The sequence below is a fragment of the Sminthopsis crassicaudata genome, chromosome 1, assembly GCF_048593235.1.
Source record: "Sminthopsis crassicaudata isolate SCR6 chromosome 1, ASM4859323v1, whole genome shotgun sequence".
NCBI lineage: Eukaryota > Metazoa > Chordata > Mammalia > Dasyuromorphia > Dasyuridae > Sminthopsis > Sminthopsis crassicaudata.
Window position 1 is genome coordinate 443,432,665 of NC_133617.1, and position 25,598 is coordinate 443,458,262.

General features: G+C 34.0%; 1 protein-coding gene across 6 annotated transcripts in view; it reads left to right on the plus strand.

Annotated features, from left to right (window-relative positions):
- ROR2 (receptor tyrosine kinase like orphan receptor 2) overlaps positions 1 to 25,598 on the plus strand; it is a 241,264-nt gene that overhangs the window by 48,284 nt on the left and 167,382 nt on the right. For 3 of the 6 annotated variants that reach the window (XM_074280667.1, XM_074280665.1, XM_074280666.1), the window contains exon 2: positions 2,802 to 2,879. The exons of the other annotated variants lie outside the window; for them this stretch is intronic. The gene's annotated coding sequence lies outside the window, so the exon portion shown is untranslated. The remainder of the gene's footprint in view (positions 1 to 2,801; positions 2,880 to 25,598) is intronic. 6 annotated transcript variants of the gene reach the window in all.

Consider the following 25,598-nt stretch of genomic DNA (forward strand, 5'->3'; position numbering starts at 1 on the left):
CAAAATCCAAAGGGGTTGCAGGGGAGCTCTATTTGACTCCCTGTGCCCTGAACCTGCCACTAGACCTTAATTAAACCCATATCTAGACTTCATCACTTCTATTGGCACTGACCTGCTTCACCACACTGAGGTTCTGGATCTATCACTGGTTTGCTGAGGTGGGGCTTGTTGATGGCTTGTGGGGGATTTCCTGTTCTGGACTGTATACTCCTTTCCCCAGACGGGATAGACTTTTCTTGGTGATCTTCCAAGTTTTTTAGACTTAAAATTGTTTTTCCTTACTCCTTCCTTTTGTTAGTTTTGCTCTCTTAGGCTTTGTTTTAGGACACTATTTTATGGTTTCTGGAAGTGAACTGGGTGAGGAGAAAAAAAAATAGGAAGATAAGGAGGAAGGAAAAAGCAGCTTTGCCCAACTGGAATCCAGTTGGGGATTTTGAGGGCAGCTACTAGTACTTACACTTTATTGTATGTCCTGCTTAAAGAAGAACTAAGATATCAGGAGAGTGATAGCTTGCAAGTGAATTTGATTTAAATTGGCTAGACTGTATAAAGTTGTAAACCATACTCTCTCCTCCAAATTGATAAAACCAATTGGGAGTTAAATAGAGCTACTTGATTATACCTTTAATGCAAATCTCTCTGATTTGGATATTTAGCTTTTAATATTTAATATTTAGCTTTTCTAAAACTGTGTTCTCCTTAGTTTCTTTTTTGGTTAGACTTAACTACTTCTGAGAGGGGAAATTAAACTTAGTATAGTTTTGCTGTTTGTTTCTTCCTTTTACTCATTTAACTTTTCCTTTAAGAATTTGAATGCTATACTATTTGGTGCACATATGTTAGCTCTCTTTAACCTGGCTCCCTGACCTGGGGTAGCCAAGCCAAGCTGATGGATAGCTGAGAGGTAAGGAGTTTGGTAGAGAACACGTGGGTCTTTAGACCAGGTGTTCACTAGGGAGCTGACAAGTCAGGGCATTATGTGAGTAGGTATAAAGTCTTTTAAGATTACATGTGGCTGTTCTTGAGTACGCTGCTGGTTATCAAACTATAGATTCAAGAGATCGTGGCCAGAAACCTTTGAAGGCCTCAGAGGAGGCGAGCCAGGTAGAGTTGACACTGCAAAGGTCAATGGTCAAAGATACTCTGTTGGGTCTAGGGCAGACTAGTAATTGTAACTGCCAGGAGGGCATGTTACAAGGTTGTTTCCTCAACCTTCTTAGGCACAGATACCTGTAGCAATTCTGCACTTCCCTTGGGAAGCACATGGAATTTTCCTGGAATGGTAGGTCAGTGGCTTAAAAAACAGTTCAGACAATCATGATTGAAATTAAATAAAACAAAATTTTGAACAACATCATTATAGTTCTAAGAGATTTTATCTAAAATGGAAAAATGTCAGTAATAACAGCTTAGGGCTCGGTTGTTATTGTCTTTTTCATATTGCAGTAAGAGTTCATGAAAAAACCCATATAAGGCCTTTTATTTATTTATATGGATGTATTCTTTCTAGTTTAAATCCATCCTGGAGCATAAATCATTAGAAATTTTGAATAATCACATTTTAGAATTTCATACATCAATTGTGATACTTCACTCAAAAACCCCAAAAAACCATTGATTACTGTAACCCTCTAAAGTAATAGATATGTTTTGTCTATTAATTTCTAAGGCAAAATAAAATCTTTAAATCTAAGATCTATTTTATTTTTGGTTCAAAGATATAACTTCAGTACATATTTTTTATTAAGAGATAGTTTCATAATTTTCATAAATAACATAAAAACAAAATTCACTCTTTAAGAAAATTTGTAAGTTCTTTAGACTATTACACTGTATTCTCATCAGTTCTCACAGTGTTCAAAAGAATTTATGATCTTGTTCAAATAGAAAATCCCAAGGAATCTCATAGATAAGCACAAACTAAGAGGTCTGTAGTAATTTTTTTCCACCCCTCTCTCTCCTCAGACATTGTTCTTATTATTATCATGGCTCTTGAAGTAAAGGTATGTCCAATTACTTAACAATTTTCAACTTCATTGCTGTTTTTAATAGCTCAATTCATAGCCTAACAGCATCTGTAGTAAAAGAGAAGATGTTTTTCTAATAAAATTGCAATACTCTTTGGGTATTACTTTTTTTTCAAATTAACAACATTTCTTATATAGTGGTTTCGGCAAACCCAGAATATAAGAAATGTTTGAAGTCTATCAATATCTGAGTTCAAATCTGGCCTCAGATACTTACCGCTTCCTAGCTGTGTGACCCTGGGCAAGTCATTTAACCTCAACTGCCTCAGGGGGGAAAAATGTTTATCAATAAAATAAGTACTATTACAGATTCTTAAAACATCACATAATTTTTTACTAGTCAAATGTTATCAATCATTTGAATACATATCCAAATTCTTTTATTTTAAAATAGTGTTAATAAATCCAATTAGTGAGTTACCCTTTATTCAACATTTTATGAAGCATAGATACAAATACTTGTAAGTCATCTGATTTTGAAAAAGTCACAATATTACTCCCTTCCCAAAGGTCACCCAACTTAAGAAGTATTGCGAAATTGTCCCTTTTTCCTCTCACCTCCATGTCCTCCATCAATGAGGAACCAGATGGATCAATCCATTTAATGCTATTTTTTCCTGTTTTTCACTCCCTCCAAATTGCATATTAACTATGTGGAAACAAAGCTTCAGGGTCCTTGAACGCAATTTGTTTTACAACCACATTTTTCGGTAAATAAATAAATCATTTGGCTGAATGAAACTCAGTTTTGTTTTATTTTTTTTCCTACCATAGCAATTATGGCAACCATGAAGGAACTAAGATTGTGAGCTTACATGTGATGATGGATTTTTAATGATGGAACATTTTCTGGTAAGAGTTCTACTGATGGACTTTCTTAGTGAAGAACTTTTAAACCTAATGTTCTCGTAAATCATATCCAGACAGACCTTTTTAGAGCTGAGTTGTCCCTTATGAAGGTCCATGAGTGCCAGTTCTAGTAAGCCAATGAACACCTCCATTTATGAACATTTGGCCTGAAAATAGGTAAAATTTCTCATTCAGAAAATTCTAAATAGAGTTGGCTTGATTGAGGCATAATGTAAAAATCACTCTTAAGAAGAATTTCAAAGCATCTCTTTTATCCATAAATGATATCAATCAGATACTGTCATGAACTTTTTTTGATTAAACTTTTAGTGGGAGATAAGAAAAAGCTTCATTAGCAAGTGCTTTAATGTGTCTTTTTTTGCCATATTGTCTGTGTTTTGTGTCTCAGAAAATCAAACTAACTTTTCCCTGTGGTCTGAGTAGCCAAAGGGGAAAACTTTCATGGTCTTCAGAAGAAAATCTCCTTATTTGCCGTCTAATTCTGGTCAAGTTAGAAATATACAGACAAAACTTGGTTGTTGTCCTTCATTCTCGAAGAGAACCCAAATGATATTATTATGTTAGAGTAGAGTTGCAGTGTGTCCAACTGTGGCTGATGAGACCTATATAAGCTGAAAATGCTCTGCTACAAGTTGGGCACATATAGTCTATATGAACATTTGAAGTAGCTCTCTAATTTTGTGCATCTTGTGGTTTTTGGGCTAATTCAATTCGTTTTGCTCATAGAAACATAGCAACTTCTCTGAATGAGGGCATGCCATCCTGGGCAATCCTATCCCATTGTCTCCCATATCATACATTTCTAAAGTTCTCAGAGATACCTTGAGGGTATCTTTGTTTCACTTTTTCTGACTATTTTACAATACCACTATTTGGTCTGTTTCCAAAGATGATTAAGAGAATCATCCTATGTTCTAAAATGTTTAAGGCAGCTCCTTTTGTGGAAAAGAGAACTGGAAATTGCAGGGATGCCTATTGATTGAGGCTTCCCAAGTTATAATATGTGATAGTAAATTGTATAAATTTTCTACCCTAAATTTTGAAATTATGATTTAAAAGTTTTTATAAATGCTGAAACATTTTAGTGAGATTTGGGGTACTACTTTATAGAATTTGTTTTGAGGAAAAATAAGAATAAAACTCCATGAGAATTATATGAAAACAGCACTTATACCTTTTGTTCCTCTTTTCCCCAGAGAGTGACTGATTTATTGTTTTAGTGCAATAGCAAAAGGTAATTTCAGTGATCAGAGAAGGGAATCTAAGTTAGTTTGAAAATAGTATCATTGAACTTCCCAGAAGAAAAAAATGGATTATAGTTTAGATTTTAAGAACTGTCCACTAATTCTTTGACTATGAAAAGAGAGAAGTTAGTTTAAATCAGAAAACATAAAAGTAAAATTTGCTTACTTTTTGCTGAGGCAATTGGGGTTAAGTGACTTGTCCAGGGTCACACAGCTAGGAAATGTTAAGTGTCTGAGACCAGATTTGAACTCAAATCCTCCTGACTGAAGGGCTGGTGCTTTATCCACTGTACCACCTAGCTACCCCAGTAAAATTTAGTCTTAAAAATGTTTCATATTACCACTGTATTTCTTCTGTGAATGATAAAACAGAACTTAATTGTTTTGGCAAACTAGAAGCAAAGCCACCAAAAAGTATTAGAATAGGCTGTGCATTTATAATCCTTTAAGAATTGCCATGGCAACAATGATTTTATGTAATGAAAATGAGTGTTAAATTATAAAGGCAATCAAAAGAATTGAGTCTATGGCCAAAAATAGCATTTTCAGCAAAATTATCCATGTTATTGAATGAAAAAAAGAAATGGATATTCAATAAACTTGAAGTTTTTCAGGACTTTTAACCAAACCGGAATGCAATAGAAAATGTAACATATAAGAGTCAATATCAAAGATCATTTTCAAAAAATTTAGTGGACAAATTGGGTATATATTTTTATGTGAAAATGTATACCATCTGTTTAAGATTGACATCAGTAATAGTATAACCCAAAAGAAAAATTGGGACAGAGTTAAATTAAAAATAGTAATTATGTTATACAAATGAAGTGCAGAGAAAAAATAGACACACCTCCAAAATTTGTAAAGAAATAAGGGGGAAGGAAAGATCAGAAGGGGAAGCAAAGGATATGGGAAGAAGACAAGAGAGGGATCTATGGATGAGGGAAAGTTAAGTAATAGCAAGGCAAGGTAAGGAGCAGTATTAAAGCAAAGAGTCAGAAGGGATAGGAAAGATGTGTGTGTGTGCCTGTATGTATGTATATTTCTGTGTATGGAAGAACAAGGTATATGTGTATGTGTATATGTATGTATATATCTATATATGTATAGATAAATATATCCTTTCTTAACTATAAATTGCTGGGGGGAGGTGGAAGGAATGAAAGGGGGAAAAAGAATTAAAGTAAAAACAGTGTACAGCAGAGAACAAAAGAATGATTTACAAGGAAGAAAAGAAAAGATGGACACTCATGAATATAATTTCTTCTACTAACATACATACTTTCTTGAACTGGAAATTCATTATTTGTAGTGTTGGTTTTAGTTTTCTGGAGGTCTCTAGAGCAGCCTTCTTTTCAGTACAGTAATCACTACAACAATAGCCAGGTGTTAAAGTTCAAATCCTTTATTATCTCCTTCACAATCTAGTTTCCTTGCTTGGGGCTTGCTTGGGCTAGCTTTCTTAGAGGCCTTCCAGAGTCTTGGTTTCAGTGGAGAAGCTAAGTAGGACAGGCGTGTCACCATGGTGGTGTGAGATGGAGTGAATGAATCTGACTCTGGGTCTCTTCCAAGTCTGTGGCTGGTCTTTCTGAGTCTCTCTCTGAGCCCTTCTGAGTCTGTCTCTGGCTCTGAGTCCCAGCTTATATGCTCTACACTGAGTATAAACCAATCATTATATCACTAGGAAACCATTATTTGTTATAAGATTAAATCAATCATATTGAACTTAGAGAACTATTAATTACCATGCTAAACCATTGTCTCATCAATTCCACTGACTTAACACCTTGTAAAAATCCTTTCAGAGTTCTGGGCCATAGCAATTATTATATATTTTGAATCCTCCTTGATGGACTCCTTGAGCTGGACACATGATATGATAATGTTCTCTCTCTCTCTCTCTCTCTCTCTCTCTCTCTCTCTCTCTCTCTCTCTCTCTCTCTCTCTCTCTCTTGTATTCTTTTTCTGTTTTTCTTTTTTCTTATTTTTTTTAATAAATAATATTAAAAAAAAAAAAGATTGACACCAGCAATTGGGTAACTCAAAAGAAAGATTGGGACAGAGTTGAATATGATCTGACTCTAAAAAGCAGAATTGCCAAGAAAAACATAAAAATAGTAATCAGGTTATACAAATGAGGTGCAGAAGAGACACAGAGGCACTAGATAGGGGAGAAGGGCTCAGTTCTGAAAACCAACTCATATCAGAAATGGGTGAAATGGGAACACTATTTATATACCATGAAGCACTCTCCAAAATCTAAATGGGATGAGATGTGTGGAAGGGAGAAGCAAAGGGTGTGGGAAGAAGAAAAGGGAAGGTGGGGGGGAGGAAGGAAAGCCAAAAAAAAAAAAAAAAAAAGGACACTCATGAATATTACTTCTTCTATTATTATATATCTATTCCTGAACTGGGTAATTTGTTGTTATACATTTTGAATCCTCTCTGATGTTGTGCTGGGCATTTGGCAATGTTATGTAATGCTTTTTTTCTTTTTTCCATTCTTTTTTTTTTCATAAAATATTTTTTTTTTTAAATGAGCTAATGGAAAAATAATGAGTCCTGAAATTTGAAATGCTGGGAGGAAATTTCCCTCAGAAAAATCAAGATTCTAAATATTACTATTTGAGATTGAAAACCCAAAATTGATTCATTTAGAGTTTTGTCCTGAAACTAAATTGTGGTCTTATTTACTATGAGATGTGGTCTCTGATTAAGAAAAAATTGTAGCAAATTGGAAAATACAAATCATATTTGCTATCAAGTATTTTTTCCCCCCCTGAGGCTGGGGTTAAGTGACTTACCCAGGGTCACACAGCTAGGAAGTGTTAAGTGTCCAAAACCAGATTTGAACTCGGGTCCTCCTGAATTCAAGGATAGTGCTCTATCCACTGAGCCACCTAGCTGCCCCCTTCTGTCAAGTATTAAAGCAATGTGTGGGAAAGTGCATAGATGAGGAAAATCTGAAATTTATTAGTTGTAAGATCCTAAGCAAGTCACTTAGTTTATCTGTATTTATTTCAATTTCCTCATTTGTAAAGGGAATAAATAATAGTACCTACCTCTCAGAGTTGTATACAGAATTACACTAAAGTGCTTAGTACAGACAGTACCTGGTACAGGTTGAGTGCTTTATAAGTGGTATTAAATGAAATTATTCTATATTGGTCTTAAATATATTGAATTTCCCCAAAGGATAAAATGAATGGTTTTCTATACAGGATAATTTTGAAATGCATTCAATGAATTAATTTCAACTAACTGGTAGTGCGTTTTGTTTAATGTTTTATGTAAATGGCATCCTACATGCTATTATTGTGTTTCTAAAAAAAATTTCATATTGTGAAACTTGGGAAACCATTGTATTAGAAAGGCTGTTAGGGAAGTAACACTATCTGGATGCTGTTAGATTGTGAATTGAATCATTAAAGAATATGATCAAAATTTTTGAAAAATATTTAATGGGGCATATTTTGCTTTAAAAGAGATAATGATAACTTACCATTGGGAGAAAAAAACAGCAAAGTCCTCTTAAAGATACACTTATTTTTGAACTTCTTTGGGACTTTCTATTCAGGCAATTTGGGTAGTAGTACTTCTAGTCACAGTGGTGAAATTTTCAAGTTTGTGTATCCTAAAGAGTGGGTTTTATTTAAGATTATATGGCTATCACTTATGAAAATTGTGAAATTATACATGTTAATTGTCTATTTTAAAGCTACATCTTTGAACCAACTTAGTAATAATACTCTTTAGATAGAATTTTTTTTTTTTTTTTTTGCATTTAAAATTTTTGATTTTTCCTCAGATGAATAGACAACAGAGATCGGAAATTTACTGTAGTTACCATTTTTTAAAAAATGGGGTTTGGAGTCTATTTACTATATTGGTGAAATTCTAAAATATAATTATTCTTAAATTATAAATAAAGGTTTAATAAGATGTCCTTCTATGTGCTGATTTATAATTGTCATCATATGAGGAAAAGAATAATAATTATTTAATCTTAGGCTGTAATTAGGAAAATTTTGCTATTTGAGGTGAAATCTCTGGGGACTATTGTTTTGAGCTTTGATTTCAGACATGATTGTCTGAATCGTCACTAATCTAATATTTTATGTTCAAGGAATGCACCATGTGGTGCCCAAAAGGAAGTGCAATTTGGGAACTGCTATAGATTGGATGTCTATGCTAAGGAAAAGCTGAGAGAAGCTTAGCATAGGTAAAATTCTTTTGACTTAGTTTCTCCCTTGTGTTATTTTCTTTCTGAACAGAAAATTTTCCCACCTGGTTATGAGCCTAGCTTTTGATACTCTGTGAATAAATATGGAACTTAGCCACATGAATGACTTTCAGATGAGTCATCTATACAATGAAACTGAGCTGAGGGAGTTTTTTTTCCCTATTATGGTTTATATCAGGTCAATATTGGAAGGACAGTTTTGATATCATCATAACTCCCTCCTTTTTTCTTTTATAGCAAATTTCTATAAGCAAGGCAGATTAACTAGGGGGCATGGTAGATAGAATGCTGGAAGTCAGCACTGAAGTCAGGAAGACTTGTCCTCTTCCCTTTGCTTTCATCTTTACTACTTCTCTTAAGTCCATCTCATCCTATTTCTCAATTATGTTCTAGTCTAATATTTCATTGTCCTTATAGATTTTCTCATAAAATACCAATTTACTGCTAAACTTAGCTAAAGATTTACTTACTAAATTCTGTGGAATCATTTCAAATTAACTCCAGTTTTGCCTATTCCCTTGTATGTGAAACCTTCTACTAGAAACATGAAGCTGGTTCTCTAGCTTTCTTCTTCTTGACTTTAGATTTTAGAAAGGTTGGAAGTGGGTTGAGTGTCTAATCTAAGCAGAATTCTGCTTTCAAAGTTCAGTCTGGGAATCTGTATATTTTTGGAACTTCAGTGTACTGCAAGTTCCTGTCCCAGGTTTACATCTTTTAGTTTCTGTGTGGTTGGATTTGTTTATTCTGTTGCTGTATTCAGTTATTATTAGCCCACGGGAATGTTTGAAAGGCTATGAATGATTGATCTGCTGATTAATGTTTGGTTTTTTCTTCTGTTCTGGTTCGTTCCACTGCAGGCTTATATATAATGCTAAAGGTTAACATCAGCTGTATGGCACACTGTGTACAAAGTGGCACACCTAGAGAGTGGAAGCTTTATCTTCAGGAGTTCAAATCTAGCCTCAGGAAGTTACTAAACATGCGATGTTGGGAAAGCCTATTTATCTTAATTTTCTCATCTGTAAAATGAACTGGGGAAAGAAGTGACAAATTACTACAGTATTTTTGTCAAGAAAACCTCAAAATGGGGTCATGAAGAGTCAGGCACAATTAAACATCCGTGGGCATAGGAATACTCTGCCATTTTTGCCACCTGTTGCTGCTATAATACATTTCTGGCCAACCCCTTCTCCAATGTCCACATACCTCTTTGCCTCTTTTTCTAATCTGTTCTGTTTCATTATAACATTTTTTTATTGCTTTCCAAGAGTTCTATCTATTGTATTTTCTAAGTTTTAATGAAGAAGAATGTAGGAGCTAAGGCAAAAGTATTATTTCTTACTCTGTCTTCTTGACTCTGCTCCTTAAGTCTTTTTCAAAGACAGTATAATTGATCTGGGAAGTTTTCCATTCAGAAACCTAGGTACACACCCAGGTACCTTCCAAAGACTCCACTTTGCCTGATCTTTATGGACAAAAACCTCTGAAAACATACATTCCACAGTGTCAGGGGGAGAGGTTGCTAGATGATCTGCTTTAATTCTTTTAGAATTGTAGGGACCCCACTCTAAAAAGGGAGGTTTATGGTGATTCAATAAATAGGGACTATAAGGATATCTGAGTGAGGAATGTATATACAATCTAAAAAATCCAATAAGTTTCCAGAGTTAACTTTTTGCATTGGAGGCAGGCTGTTGTCAGCAACTTATTCTAAATTGTCTAGCTTCTAGTTATAAAGACTATTAATTATGAAATACTAGACCCAAGTAAGCTTTTTTGTTAAACAGAGAAACAAATAAATAAAAGTTTTCTTTCTTCTCTGTGTATTTCATATTCTTACATTTTATTTATTATCTAGCTGGAGTTTATTTAAATTGTATGATGTGATACATAAGTCTGGATCCATTTTTCATTAAATTACTACCTCATATCTCCAATTACATTTGTTTTATTTAGCAAATATTTTTTGTTTTGTTAAGTTTATTTATTGTGTTGATGTTTTAATGTTATAATGTTGATGAATTTCTTTTTCTTTTTTTTTTTTTTTACATAGTAGCAGGCAATTTTATTGGTACCTATTTGTAATGTGTTTTAAAATCTAAGTTATCTTTTAGAACATTATGAAGAGAATACAGTGATGAAAGCTACAGCCTAATAGAGTATGATAAATACAAAAAGAGTCAGCTTTATTCTTTTTTAATTTCTTATATTAGCTTTCAAATATATACCAATTATTCTAATGTCGTGCCTCTAAAATCACATAACACATTTGTGATCATTGAAGTTCTTGACTATATGTACTTTCATTTCTTCCCTGACATATGCAGTTCTTTGTAATCAGATAATAATATGCCTGTGATGCATAAGTTGAATATTTCTGGATTGTTGAGGATATCGATAATTATGTTCTTATTTATGAGCTTTTTTGTGATTCTAGATATTAGCTTTCTAAAATTTTATCATTTATTCTTTGACGGTCTTTTCATTCCAATAAGATTCTCTGCGGTCTTGATATTTTATTTATCCAGTTAATTATTTTACTTTGAGCAAATGCTGATTGAATTTTTTTTTCCATCTTGGAGCAGATATACAAATCTGAATTAGCTTCTCTGATGTAATTTATATAACTATAAAACAGACTTAGTAGATGAGACAAAAGTCCTGTTATTAAGAAAAGATGAGGGAAAAGATTTGAATTATCTAGATTTAGATCATAATTTATTTAAATATCTATATAATTGATCAAGACATCATTTATGCTGCTGTATGCTATCAAAAATCTTGCTTGGAGAAAAAAAGGTCTGTATTGATTATCCATTGGCAGATATTGTCAGCCACCCAAATTAAAGCAAAATTTAAATTCTTTTTGTGACATGAATTTTAGAAAAATTTTGAGGGTTTTGGTAGATTAACATGAAGCAATATTTAACTCTTATATAAGAACACTTAGAAGTTTTGACTCCTATAGTACCTGAACCAAAAAAAAAAAAAAAGGTTTAAAAGGAATTATGGATTATTATAAGAAATGTGAGGGAAATTATTATTATTTTTATTATTATTTTGCTATTGCTCTTTGGGTGTAAAAGGCAAATATGATCATCAGTTTGTCTAGCTTTTCTCTAACTTTACTAACACTTCCTCCATTTATATTTAATGACTTTTTAATTTGTGAAAAAAGGGAGCTTGCAAAAAGCTACTGTAAGAAACAAAATATCTTACCAAGAACACTGACTCACTGATAAATGCAGGAAAGATTTATTTTACATTCTTGCAAGAATGAGTGCCTAGGTTAGTGGACACACCTTTGAAACTCCAATTGTAGCATTTTATTTCCTATCCTGAAGTTTCCCTCCTGATTTCTCAATAATTGGATATTATAGAAGCTACTTCACATGAATCTTCACCCCTCATTTCATAGCCAGTCCCTGCCCCGAAGGAGCATACATTTTAGAAGGGGGAAGGTAACAGGAGGGCTAATAGTAAAGAATGAAGGATTCTTTTCTAATCTCAGGTCACCTCCCCTGATTACAAAAGTCACTCCCTACTCCTAAGGAGCTTACATTATTATATTCTTTTGGGGGAGATAACCTCCACTCTTGATTATTCTTTGATGTCCTTGTGGATTTCAGTTTTCTAATGTAAATTTTATTTCTCCACTTTAATTTTCATAACCGTGGAAATTAAATAAATGCCCATCCATTTCTCACACTACCTACAGTCATTCCAAGTTTTTGTTTGTTTGCTTCCATTTCCTAAAATGTAACCCTTTATGTAAATTAGGCACCTATATAGCTTGATATTTCCAAGCTGAGCATCTACTAAAGATCTTTTTCTCATTAGGATATATGATTCCTGAGAACAGGTACTTTTTTCAGCTTTCTTTTTATTTCTAGGATTTAGCACAATTCCTGGCTCAGAGTAAACACTTAATAAATGTTTCTTAGTTGACAGACTAATTGATTGACCAACATAATTGGTCTCATCTACACACTTTAAATTATATGTGTTTGTGTGGGAATGGGAGTGCTAGACCCCCTTTAACCAAATTGACTACTCAATGGCATCTTCAGATACAAACAGGAAGCATTTATTCAGTTATAGCAAGGAGAGGTTCAAGCAATCCTCTGAGAATAGGGATCATGTAACTTCCAAAAATAGGTTTAGGGTCTGACCCCCTCCATCTCATACTTTTGAAAATTTCTCATGCCAATCTTGATACGTTTTTTTCACTAGGACATCTTTGTTATCTAGGCCTTCTGTTCTTCTCTTCAGTATCAACTGTAACCTATCCTCTACCATTTAGAACCAACACCTATACATCAGTGGAAGCTTTCAGGAACCATTTTAGCTAAGAAATCTTGAACTATTCTAGTAATTAAATGCACAAGGATATTGCTGCTTAAAAGCAATGAGTAGGAATCTGAGACCTCACTTGCACCAACTCCCATTATCTGTCTTGGAAACTCTGTCATCACAGACCAAGAGACTGGCACCTGGCAGCCAGTTATACATAGAACTACAACACTGTGGAGACTCAGTAGCCTCAGAGACATTGTCACATCATTCCCATGTCAAGTAGTCCAGATCCAGATTCATTTGGGACAAAAGGATTAAGGTTTCATCTTCTGGAGCTGCTTCAGGCTGATAAGGGATGTAGAGCTGGTCTTGATTAGTGGGGTCCAAACTGAGGAGGGGAGACAAGTGACTTGTAGGTAGCATCAGCAGCATGGGGAGGGGGAAAAGGGGTGGTGAATGACAGAATCAGGTATCAGGTGATTACAGGTTGATCAAGTAATTGGAATTTCATGGCTTGGAGTCTGAAAGAAATAGCTTACTAGATTACTAGAGACAGTAATCAGGAAACCTCCCAGAGGAAGATTGTAAAATCTATCTGCCAATTTTCCCCTAAGTATGTACATCTCTTCCAGATAGACCTTTTTAACAGTCCTTTCAGAGTTTATTTGTCTGGGAGCTATATGAGGGAATGCAGTAGTCAGGAATTAGGGAATTAAAAATGCCATGATCAGGGGCAAACAGGCAGCAGAATGGACAGCTGAATCTGCAAACCTGTTTCCCTTTACCTGAAATGAATCCTCTTTATTTCCATGTAGCCCCCATGAACATGCAAAACATGAAAAGCATATTTGAAGTCAGTATAGATATTCATTCTCATTCCTTTCCCCAATTCTAAAGCTCTGATATAGGCAAAAATGCATGGAACCTGATAGAGAGCCAGAATCTCCAATGACTGGCCCAGAATGAGCTAAGGGATTTCCTCAATTAGAAGAGCTGTGAGAGCCATTTCTCTAAGGCTTTGGGAGGGTCACCCCAAAGACAGTAAGTTTCTGTGAGAAGAAAGCAGGGCGTCTGGGATTGGGTCTCAGGGGCTGAGTCAAGACCCATAGGACCTGATCCCACCTTTCATCAATATACAGAATTAAAGGCTTTAGGTAGCATTGAGGATATGTATTGTGTGCATGTCTTCTACTGATCACTTGCTTTGATTACAGAAATTTGATGTAAGAGGAAAAAGCAGGGACATGATTATAATATAATATCAGTCAAAACATTCTTCAGGGCCTCAGCTTGAGAGCACATACATGACAGGATAAAAAGCATCCTTTGCTCTTTTTGACAACCAAACATGCAGTAACAATTCCATCTCACAGCCAAACTCAGGAATAATCAGGTGGGTTCTTATTCAAAGAAACATTACTGGGAAACTGAGTCAGAAGAATTCCATCTTAAGCAGAGGCTAAGGTTATCCTCCCATTTCTTGCCCAGATAAGACATCCACTTGTAACAGCTCAGGAAGACATCCCATCGAGTAACTTATGACATTCCTCCCAAATGGTTGGTTACTGACTTAATGATCCATCTGGCAATCACATTCAAATTCGAAACTCAAAACAATATTAATTGCAGTCTTTAGAGAGATCATCTCAATAGCAAGTTTCACTAATCAGAGGCTTTAGGTCTATATAAAAACAAACAAACAAAATCTTACAAACCATTGTGCATTGTTAGGTTCTTACTAAGTGCTAAGTCAGTACTTAACAATTCTCTAGTTCTGGCCTTTACTGGGAGTTTTACTTCAGTGAACTCCTGGGGAGGAGCTTACATGCTTAGGAGGAGCAAGTTCGTTGGTTGAAGTAATTTTTCCTAGAAGCCCTTGCGTTACCCCACGCCCATTCTCTGGGAGGAATTCTGCTCTGTCAACTCAAATCTCTCAGACAGATTCTTCTTCCTGTAGAGAGCCCTTGTCTCCAGACAGTTGCTGCCAACTCCGGTCCAGAGTAGTGACTTCTTCCTCCGGAAAGCCGCCTCAAGTATGGCCCAGACAAGAGACTCTCCATCTCTGGAGTGCCGCCCTCTTTTGTCCTCCCAAATACAGATTTAAATTTCCAGTATTAATGTTTCCATATTTACACACAAATTTCTAAGATCTTGTGTTTTAAGTAAACAAATTCACAATTCTAGCAATACTATTTAATAGTGATTGTCTCATATAATTGTAATAGTAAGAGATTCATCACATAAAACTTACAAGTTATCTTGGAGACAAACTAGGGCTAAGTTTTTTAGAACAGTGAAAATTCAATTCCTCAGAAACTATGAGCAGACAATGAGAAACACTGAAAAGCTAAGTTTCCACAGAATGGTGTAAGCCTCGAGGTAATGTAAGATAATAAATATCTCTGACCGTTTGGGCTTTCAGAAGAATAGACTCACTGAGCTTCAAATTTTTAGTGAAGATGTCTAGGCTAGAAATTAGTTTAAAATGACCAAATCTAAGGACCAGGAAACGGCTTTTCTTTATTGTGCTTGCTTAATAAGCTTCATGCATATAAGTTGACATACCCTGAATAGAAATAGAATCTCATTAACAGAACATGAGCTGTATGAGGAGGGAGGAACTTGTTTAGGAGTAGTATGTAAGAAAGTATATAATCCTAAAGGGAACTAATCAATTCTTTGGGCAGGAAACTGCAACAAACTAACAGCATAAAGCTTATCTGCTTCTATACCTAGTGTATCCTCTTCCCACTTAAGAGGTGGAGCCAACTTTTGTTCAAAAATGTCTAGTTTTTTAAACTTTCTCTCAATAAAATTTCTTTTATTATCTGACTTTTGGAATAAGTTTATTTCTAACACTAACCAGATTTATAGACTTAAATTAATGAACTATTTTTGTTCATTCTCAATTAGAAAATTATAGGTAATTTTGGCTTATTTTCTCCAATCTTTTGAGCACATTTTCCAATTGTACATAACCTTTATAATTACCCTAAAAGGCAGGGAGTTGGAACTATTACTTACGTTTAAAGATAAAACTGAAATCCAGATTGATGAAACAATTTGTCTAAGAACAGTTCTGGTAGCCTTGACATCAGAAATAAGTAATACTAGTCATTGGAACTTCCTGATTCCTAGGCAAAATTTGATAAACCAATAGAAATCTATAAATGTTGTTTCTAAATTTAGAATTATTAGAAATTAGCATGTAGAATATAAGAGTGAGGGATGAGTCAAAAACTCTCAAAACTAGTATAATGGTATTGGAAATTAGATTCTAAATCTTTTCTTTTTCCCATCTTTCATACCTCTCTCTGTCCTCACAGCTTTCTATTCATCCCTTCTATTTTCTTTTGTTCTAACTTAACCTGGAAGATTTGTCATCTTCTTTACAAAAAAAAAAAAAATGTTTAAAGCAGCCTTCAGTTTTGGGATTGTGACATTGGCCCAGAAATTGTCTAGCATAGCCTTTTCCTTGAGGCTGTTTATCAGATCTTGAAATATTCATTCATCTGCCACATTTTTGTCTGCCTTAGATTATACACTATTCCAATGGTATAATTTGAGGTTTGCCAAGAAATATTACCAAATGAGCTCATGACATTATAGGAAATGGAGGAGTAGAAACTTTATTTTTTGGAAGCACATAGGAGGTGTGACAGATACTGTGTCAAGAAGACCTATGTTAAAATTCAGTTTCAGACACTTAACTAAAATGTCTGGACTAGCTCTCTTAAGGTCCTCAGGATCAGTTAGAGTCAGGATCAAAGTCCTTGGTCTTTAGGAGGAGAAGTGAAGGAGGCAGGCAAGCTGCCATGTGGCTCATTAAAGATAAATCTTGGACTCTGGAGCCTGCAGCCTGGAGTCTTACCTCCTGAGCATGCTGCTGGTAGAGAGACCCTTACTGATCCTGAGGCCCTCCAATCCTTCCCTCCACCTTCTTACCACAACGCATTCAGAAAGCACCAAATTGAGAGGAAAGCCACCACATCATCATACCATCTAAGTATATGTTTATAGAACCATTATATCACATTGAGTAGGTATTTAGCCTTAAGAACTCTTCTGTCTTAGATTCAAGTACACCTTTTCAGAGTTCTAACCCTCTACACATAAATCAATGACCCTGGGCAAGCCTCTTAACTGCCATTTGTCCCAGTTGTCCAGTTGTAAAATGGGGATAATAATAGCATATAAAATACATATTCTAAGTATTTTTCTCATTTGTTCTTGTTAAAATTTTACATAGTATGTAGAAGTTTGTAGAGAAAGTAAGGTAGCCAGCTAATGACACCTCATATTGAAATAGATCTTTTGTTAATGTATACTGATAACTAGTGGAGAGTTCCTGGTAAATTCTTGCTTGTAAATCAATAACCTGATTTTTAGTTTTAATAACTCCTTTGCCTATTTTGGGGGGAAATGGTTAGTAATAGAAGAAAACATTTCCTTTCTCCAACATTTTGAACTTAATTTGAAAATTACAAAAGCATTTGTAATTTATTCTGATATCTGAAGTCCTAGGGGGGGAGGGATTAAAACATTTTGTTTAAATAGTTTTAATCAAAATTATTCTTGGGTTGGGGAGATCTTTTTATTTTAAAATTTCCAGTATTTTCTTTTGCTGGCCTTTATAATTTTTTACAAGAATGTTAAATCATTTTTATATGCTTGCTCTGATTATTCTTTTATTTTGCTAATGGCATTGACTTCAGCACTGGTCTTCATCACTCCATGCTATCATTTTTCCTTTAAACTGTTTACAATTGTGTAGTGGTGTGTTGCAATAGGAGAAAGAGATACATAGATGTTTCATAGTGAAGTTTTCATCTTATGAAAGCTAGACTATTTCTACTGTAATTTGGGAATTGCTTGTTTTTTGGTTGACGCTAAGTACAATGTACAAAATTTTGGCAAGCATTTAATGATACAAAATTGCAGGTATGGGTGTTAGCTTAATCTTAGAATTAGAACAATTCATGATCCCTTACCAATGCTTCAACCAAATGTTTATTTAGCCCTAGCTAGTGATTGACCTCACTTGCTAGTGTAAACTAAATGAAATGAAAAGCTGAAGACAAAAAATTTTTAAATCAAATTTTCACTCTTTGATACCTCCAAGATGGCATAGAATTGGAGCAATATATAAGATAAAATGTGAGCCCTCGAAGATAATTACTGAAACTATCCCCTTGTGCCTTTCTTATCTTTTAACATTTTTGTGAACCCTATATAAGCTGAAAGGGAAAATGGCAAACATTTAGAAATGTTTGCAATATGCTATCAATAATGGGCGGGACAGTGGATCCAAATTAAAATCAGAGACTCTCAGAGTAAAAACAAGCAAAAAAGGATTTGTTAAGATCTCATGAGAAAGGCTATCTCCTAAAGGGTGTCAGTTAAAGGAGTGCAAAGCACAAACTACAAAACACAAGATTAAATAGAACAGACTTCCCCCTCCTACTTTTTGACCTTTTCTCCCATGGTCTAGGAGAATCCAGGCTTATACTCTAAATATGGAAATCTATCCCAGGAACAAAAAAATTGCCTTTAAAAGAAGTACTTAAATGCTAATTAGGAGTTGTGGTAAACTGGAGGGAATGTTCCTTCAAGAAATTGAACACCTGCTGCTTTTTAGCTATAGCTCAACTTGTTATTGCAAAATTTCAAGTCATAATTAGGGCATAGGTTGAAGGTACAATTCTTATGAGAGGGTTTTCATTCAATTTATCCCATACAATCCCTCTATTTATTTATCTTTGAAATCCTCACACCATTCTTAATACATTTTCTTAACCATTTGTGTTCCTAGTAAGGTACCCTTTTACAAACATTCACAAATAAAAATATCTATCGCGAAGGTCAGCAATAACAAAAATGCTAAAAGAAGCAGATAGATATATAGGTCCAGCAACAGATATATAGACAGCAACAGCAACTAATTCAACTTCCTCCAATCATGAAGTCCCATCATCATTGGAGCTGGCCTGAATTGTCTCATTGTTGACAAAAGCCACGTCCATTAGAATTGATCACTTGTTGCGTACAATGTTCTCTTGGTTCTATTCACTTCTCATAGCATCAGTTCCTGTAAGACTCTCCTTGAATTTTTCTTCAAGGTGAGAGGACCATAAAAGGAGAATTACCTTCAGAATAATATTAGGAAATCCTGAATTTTTATTCAGTCTATTTCTAATGTCATTAGACCAACTTCCTGGGCTACCTTTCGAAAAATTAAAAAATGAATCATGCAAACACTCACATTGTTTATGCTTAAACAACAGTGTAGGTAACTCCTTTAAATATGACACATTGGAAGTCATAGAATAGAGAAAATGTTTAGTACTTTTTAATTGATAGAGAAAGTATTTCCTTCACTGTACTTAGGTTTAAAGCAATTTTACAATGGTAAAAATGTTGATGGTTTAAAACTTGCTTGATAATTATAAAAAATACTTGATTTGGTTTTATATATGCATACATAAATATATATATATAATCTTTGTCATGACACTGTAAAGAGACATAAGTTCATAGCACAAAGTAAATCTTGGGTATATATTAAGATTTTTAGATTTCCTATTATCTGCTTCAGAAGGATTACAGAGAGTTATATACCCACATATAATTATGAAATTTATAAATAATATGGTAAGTGAAAGGGAGTAAGCATTTGTGCCCTCTTGGATTCACAACACAAAAGTGTTTTTATGAAATATTTTTCCAGTGAAGAAATGTGCACTATATGTACATAGTTTTGGCCAAATCCAGAGCAAAAAATTTCTTTTTACTGAGGGCTGAAAAAATCAATTAGAATAAAATTTTATGGTTTCAAAAATTTTGCATATACTTGTTTTTAAGATTAAGATAAGAATTCAATAAATATAACATAAGCTTTATTTCTTTATTGCCACTCATTAATGAAATATGAAATATGAATATGAAGATTAAAAACGTATTGTCCTTATTTTTAATATATGAAGAAAAGCAAGAAAAATAGAGAAAATAAGATACAGAAACATTAAAATGGAATAATACTTCATGTTATGTTATATTTTTGCATTATAGATATAAATGAAAATATTATATGTTGGTACTTGTTATGCAGAGGCAGCCAGATGCCTCAGTGGAGAGAGCACTGAGCTTGGATTTAGAAAACTTGAGTTTAAATTCAGCCTGAAACACTTACTGTGTGACCCTGGGCAAGTCACTTAACCTCTGTTTGTCTTAATTGACTGGAGAAAGAAATGGCAAACCATTAGACTATCTTTGCCAAGAAAACTCCATAGACAATAGTAAGTGTAATGCTGTAGAAACTGAGGCAAGACAGAGATTAGAGAGTTGGTTTTTTTTTTTTACATTTATCTGGCAAAAGAAAATTTTTTAAAATTAATTTTATAATAATTATTATTTTTAATCTTTTTAAAATTAATTTTATAATTATAACTTTTTTTTGACACTACATATGCATAGGTAATTTTTTTTTTTTTTTACAACATTATCCCTTGTACTCCCTTCTGTTCCGAATTTTTCCCTTCCTTCCCTCCACCTCCTCCCCTAGATGGCAGGCATTCCCATATGTATTAAATATCTTATAGTATATCCTAGGTACAATATATATGTGCAGAACCGAATTTTGTTGTTGTTGTTGTTGCAAAGGAAGAATTGGATTCGGAAGATAAAAATAATCTGGGAAGAAAAACAAAACAAAACAAAACAAAAACAATGCTCACAGTTTACACTCATTTCTCAGTGTTCCTTTTCTGGGTGTAGCTGATTCTGTTCATCATTGATCATTTGGAACTGAATTAGATCTTCTCCATGTTGAAGATATCCAGTTCCATCAGAATACATCTTCATACAGTATCATTGTTGAAGTTATAATGATCTCCTAGTTCTGCTCGTTTCACTCAGCATCAGTTGATGTAAGTCTCTCCAAGCCTCTCTGTATTCATCCTGTTGGTCATTTCTTATAGAACAATAATATTCCATAACATTCATATACCATAATTTACCCAACCATTTTTCAATTGATGGGCATCCATTCATTTTTTAGTTTCTAGCCACTACAAAAAGGGCTGCCACAAACATTTTGGCACACACAGGTCCCTTTCCCTTCTTTAGTAGTTCCTTGGGATATAAGCCCAGTAGTAGCACTGCTGGGTCAAAGGGTATGCACAGTTTGATAACTTTTTGGGCATAATTCCAGATTGCTCTCCAGAATGGTTGGATTTTTTCACAACTCCACCAACAATGCATCAGTGTCCCAGTTTTTCCACATCCCCTCCAACATTCATCATTATTTGTTCCTGTCATCTTAGCCAATCTGACAGGTGTGTAGTGGTATCTCAGAGTTGTCTTAATTTGCATTTCTCTGATCAATAGTGATTTGGAACACTCTTTCATATGAGTGGAAATAGTTTTAATTTCATCATCTGAAAATTGTCTGTTCATATCCTTTGACCATTTATCAATTGGAGAATGGCTTGATTTCTTATAAATTGGAGTCAATTCTCTGTATATTTTGGAGATGAGGCCTTTATCAGAACCTTTAACTGTAAAAATGTTTTCCCAATTTGTTACTTCCCTTCTAATCTTGTTTGCATTAGTTTTGTTTGTGCAAAAGCTTTTTAATTTGATGTAATCAAACTTTTCTATTTTGTGATCAATAATGATCTCTAGTTCTCCTTTGGTCACAAATTCCTTCCTCCTCTACAAGTCTGAGAGGTAAACTATCCTATGTTCCTCTAATTTATTTATGATCTCATTCTTTATGCCTAAATCTTGGACCCATTTTGATATTATCTTAGTATGTGGTGTTAAATGTGGGTCCATGCCTAGTTTCTGCCATATTAATTTCCAGTTTTCCCAGCAGTTTTTGTCAAATAATGAATTCTTATCCCAAAATTTGGGATCTTTGGGTTTGTCAAACACTAGATTGCTATTTTTATTCGCTATCTTGCCCTTTGAACCTATTCCACTGATCAACTAGTCTATTTCTTAGCCAATACCAAATGGTTTTGGTGACTGTTGCTTTATAATACAGTTCTAGATCAGGTACAGCTAGACCATCTTCATTTAATTTTTTTTTTTTTCATTACTTCCCTTGAAATTCTCAATCTTTTGTTCTCCCATATGAATTTTGTTGTTATTTTTTCTAGGTCATTAAAATAGTTTCTTAGGAGTCTGATTGGTATAGCACACTAAATAAATAGATTAGTTTAGGGAGTATTGTCATCTTTATTATAGTCACTCAGCCTATCCAAGAGCAGTTAATGTCTTTCCAATTATTTAAATCTGACTTTATTTTTGTGGCAAGTGTTTTGTAATTTTGCTCATATAATTCCTGACTTTCCTTTGGTAGATATATTCCCAAATATTTCATACTATCGACAGTTATTTTGAATGGAATTTCTCTTTGTATCTCTTGATGTTGGATTGTGTTGGTAATGTATAAAAATGCTGAGGATTTATGTGGATTTATTTTGTATCCTGCAACTGTGTTAAAGTTCTGAATTATTTTTAATAGCTTTTTAGCAGAGTCTTTGGGGTTCTCTAAGTATACCATCATGTCATCGAAATTAGAGAGTTTTTAATAATTTATTTGAAAGGGAGAGATTTACTGGGACCAAATGGATCTATGGTTTGGTTCCCAGGGCTGAATGAAACTATTGTCTGCAAGAATCCAGCAAACAATATGAGTTCTCAAGGATATATATATATATATATATATATATATATATATATATATATATATATATATATATATATATATATATATATATATATATATATATATATACATGGCTCAAATAGAGGAGGTAGACAGAGGCAGGGGTGGAGTCAGAGCACTGAGAAAGGGAAGTGACTATCAATCTGGTTCTGACAGGATAGAGGGAGGCATGGGGAGTATCTGCTAAATTGGGATTATAGAATAGGGAGAGGCACCCAACATTCTGATGATGCCTAAGATAGAAGGTCTTTATCCTTATCTGGATCATCATGATGAAGAGAGAAGGCTGGTGTTGTAGGATTGAACAGAACAATTAGGAATTGAGGCAGAACAATTCAGGGAAACCAAGGCAGGACAATTTAGGGAAACTGAGTCAGGATAATTAGGGAAACTGAGACAGGACAATAAAAGAGAACTGTGGCACAACATAAGATCCTGTGGTCATGGGGGTCACAAAAGTCAGAACTGAATGACTGAACAACTTGTCGTGCATACCAAAGGAAATTATCTCAAAGAGGGACATTTAGCCAGCAAGTTCTCTGAAACCATATTTTTATTTAGTATGAATTCTGACAAATTAATGGGTTTTTAAAAATATATTAAAACAGTCCTATTGTTTTCCTGTTATCTAGAGTTTTTGTGACCTTACTTAGGTAAATATTTTCTTCAGAAGAACAAAATATTACACAGGCTACCACAAACTTTCTATTAAAATCTATACCATATCCACAGTTTGTGACAATTTTAGTCTGCTTGAAATAATGTAGTCCATATTTGCTGAATGCAAAGGAATTTTTCTTCTTTCTACATCTGTACTTTAGTATTTAAGGTTTTTAAAAATTTAACAACAAAAAAAGATTCTTAACTTTCTATGTTCCTTTTAGTTTTTAACTTTAAAAGTGACCCCAGCTTTTTTGAAGAAGTGAAAAATAGATTCTTTAAAAAAAAATTCAAAGACAATGAAAATAATCTCTTTGTTCTTTCTTTTTAATGTGGCTGATACTGAAAGTTCAACTTTTTAACATATGGCATTGTATAAAGAGCACTTGACTAGTAATTAAGAGAACTGAGGTTCTAACTCAAGCTTTCATTGTTGGCTATTGTATTAGGTGACACATATCGGTTATTTTTCTGGCTTTCAATTGCTTCATGTGTAAAAAAGATTAATTAAATTCTTGTTGTATCACCAAGACAGTATTTACAAACTGAAAATGGAATGGAAAATATAGGCTATTATTTGGTTAATGACTTATATTTTAAGAACAGCATTTATTTTACATGAGATGGGATGGTTTCCTTATAAGAAGGGATTATTAACCAATTAATCATGTACCAAGTTGTAAAAATATTATAAATATATACAAATATATAATATATGTAAATATAAATATTACAAATCTAGTATCTGGTCTCATTAATAGAAATAAAAAAATTGAATGAAAGTTTGAAAGAAAAATCAAAATAGATTGTCTGCCCATTCAATAATTGGATGTAAATATTGAAGGCTACTTTTAGTTTTAGGTTCTCTATCTTGAAGGCAAAAGTCTAACAGCTCAGTGAAAAGGGACCAATAAATTTCATGTGGGAGCTGAAATTAGGTTTATAGGGAAAAAATGAATGGGAGCAGGAATAAGAATGAGAGTTTTAGAGACTGAAACTATCAATCAATGAATCAAGAAGTATTTTTTAAGCATGGTGCCAAATATACTGCTGATTACTAGGAATGCTTGCACAAAGAATGAAACAATCCCTGCTCTCACTCTTATGAGAATAACACATGCATGTAGAAATAAAAATTGTACAAATATAAATACATATTGACATATAAAAGTAGTAAATACAAGGTAATTTGGGGAGGATACTAGTAATTCAAGGGAAGGGAAGAGTAAAATCAGGAAAAGTTTCATGCAGGTTGTCACTAATAGTTAGAACACTTTAGTCTTCTCCTTTATAGCAGAGAGTTTGGAGGATGGCTTTGCTTTCATCATATAGGAACTTGAGAGTTTCCAGGAAAAGTTTAAATATGACTTATTAAATGATGGTTGACTAATTGATGCAACTGATACCATCCACTGGAGAACAACCCAGAAGATAATGGGGTATATGATTGTTCCTTAGAAATGACTTCTCTGGTACCAGCTGGTTTCCAAGTGTGGTCAACTAGGGAGGAAGTGAAATGAGTCACCTTTTTGATCTCCTAAGATCTGTGTTTTCCTCCAGTGGCATGAACCTCCAAATCCAAAAATAGTTTTAAAATAGGTCACTGGCTAAGGAGACAGAAAAAGGTGTTGCTTCCTCCTGGAGTTGTGGTGAGGTTGTATCATAGAGAGTTTAGATACTGAAGTAAGGACATTTGTCTAACTGGTCCCATGTAGGCAGTATATATTTCCCAGAGAAGGGCAGTTTGAAGCATATGTCAGCAGGTAAATATAAACATTCCAATTTAGGAACCTGTATATTAATCCATTGTTGTTGTTGTTGGTCCTCCATTTTTAAAGAGATCAATGACATCAGGGGTGTGATATCTTGATTTGCAAATGAATTGGATTTAAATGAGTCAGGGCTATGAAAAGTCATCAGTTTCACTCTTTCCTCTAGAGTCATCTGAGTCCCTTGGCAAGACAACTTAAGATTACTGGTGATGGCCCCAGAGGTAGTGGGAGATAAGGGGAAACAAAAACACAAGCTAACACCTACATAATTTTATTATTTAACAAGTTTAACATACAATAATTTTACAATATTATCATTTTACTATTCAACTACTTACTATTTTATTGTTATTATTTTACTATATCATATTACTCAAAGTCGTATAGTGATGGGCTAGTAATGAAATAGTAGGTATAGACACACTGAAAGCTGTAGTCACAATCCTCACATAGGAGGCCCAGGGTAAAAATTCATCTTCTCACTACTCTGAAACAGCAATAGAATTTGACAGACCTTTGTTCCTCTAGATGTCTGAGTAGGCTTCTTAAGGATCACACCGCTTGCTTCCTGGCATGAGGAAGGGGGTGAAAAGGTGTCCTAAAAATAGTCAGCTTTATCTAATCTTGGCCTTCTTTCCCACAGCAAGCAGGGATCTCACCCTGTGACTGAAACATGTACCCATACAAAATGTAGAAAAACTTTTGTGAAAATGATTCCATTCACCATTAGCATATGGAATTGATATGTGCTTA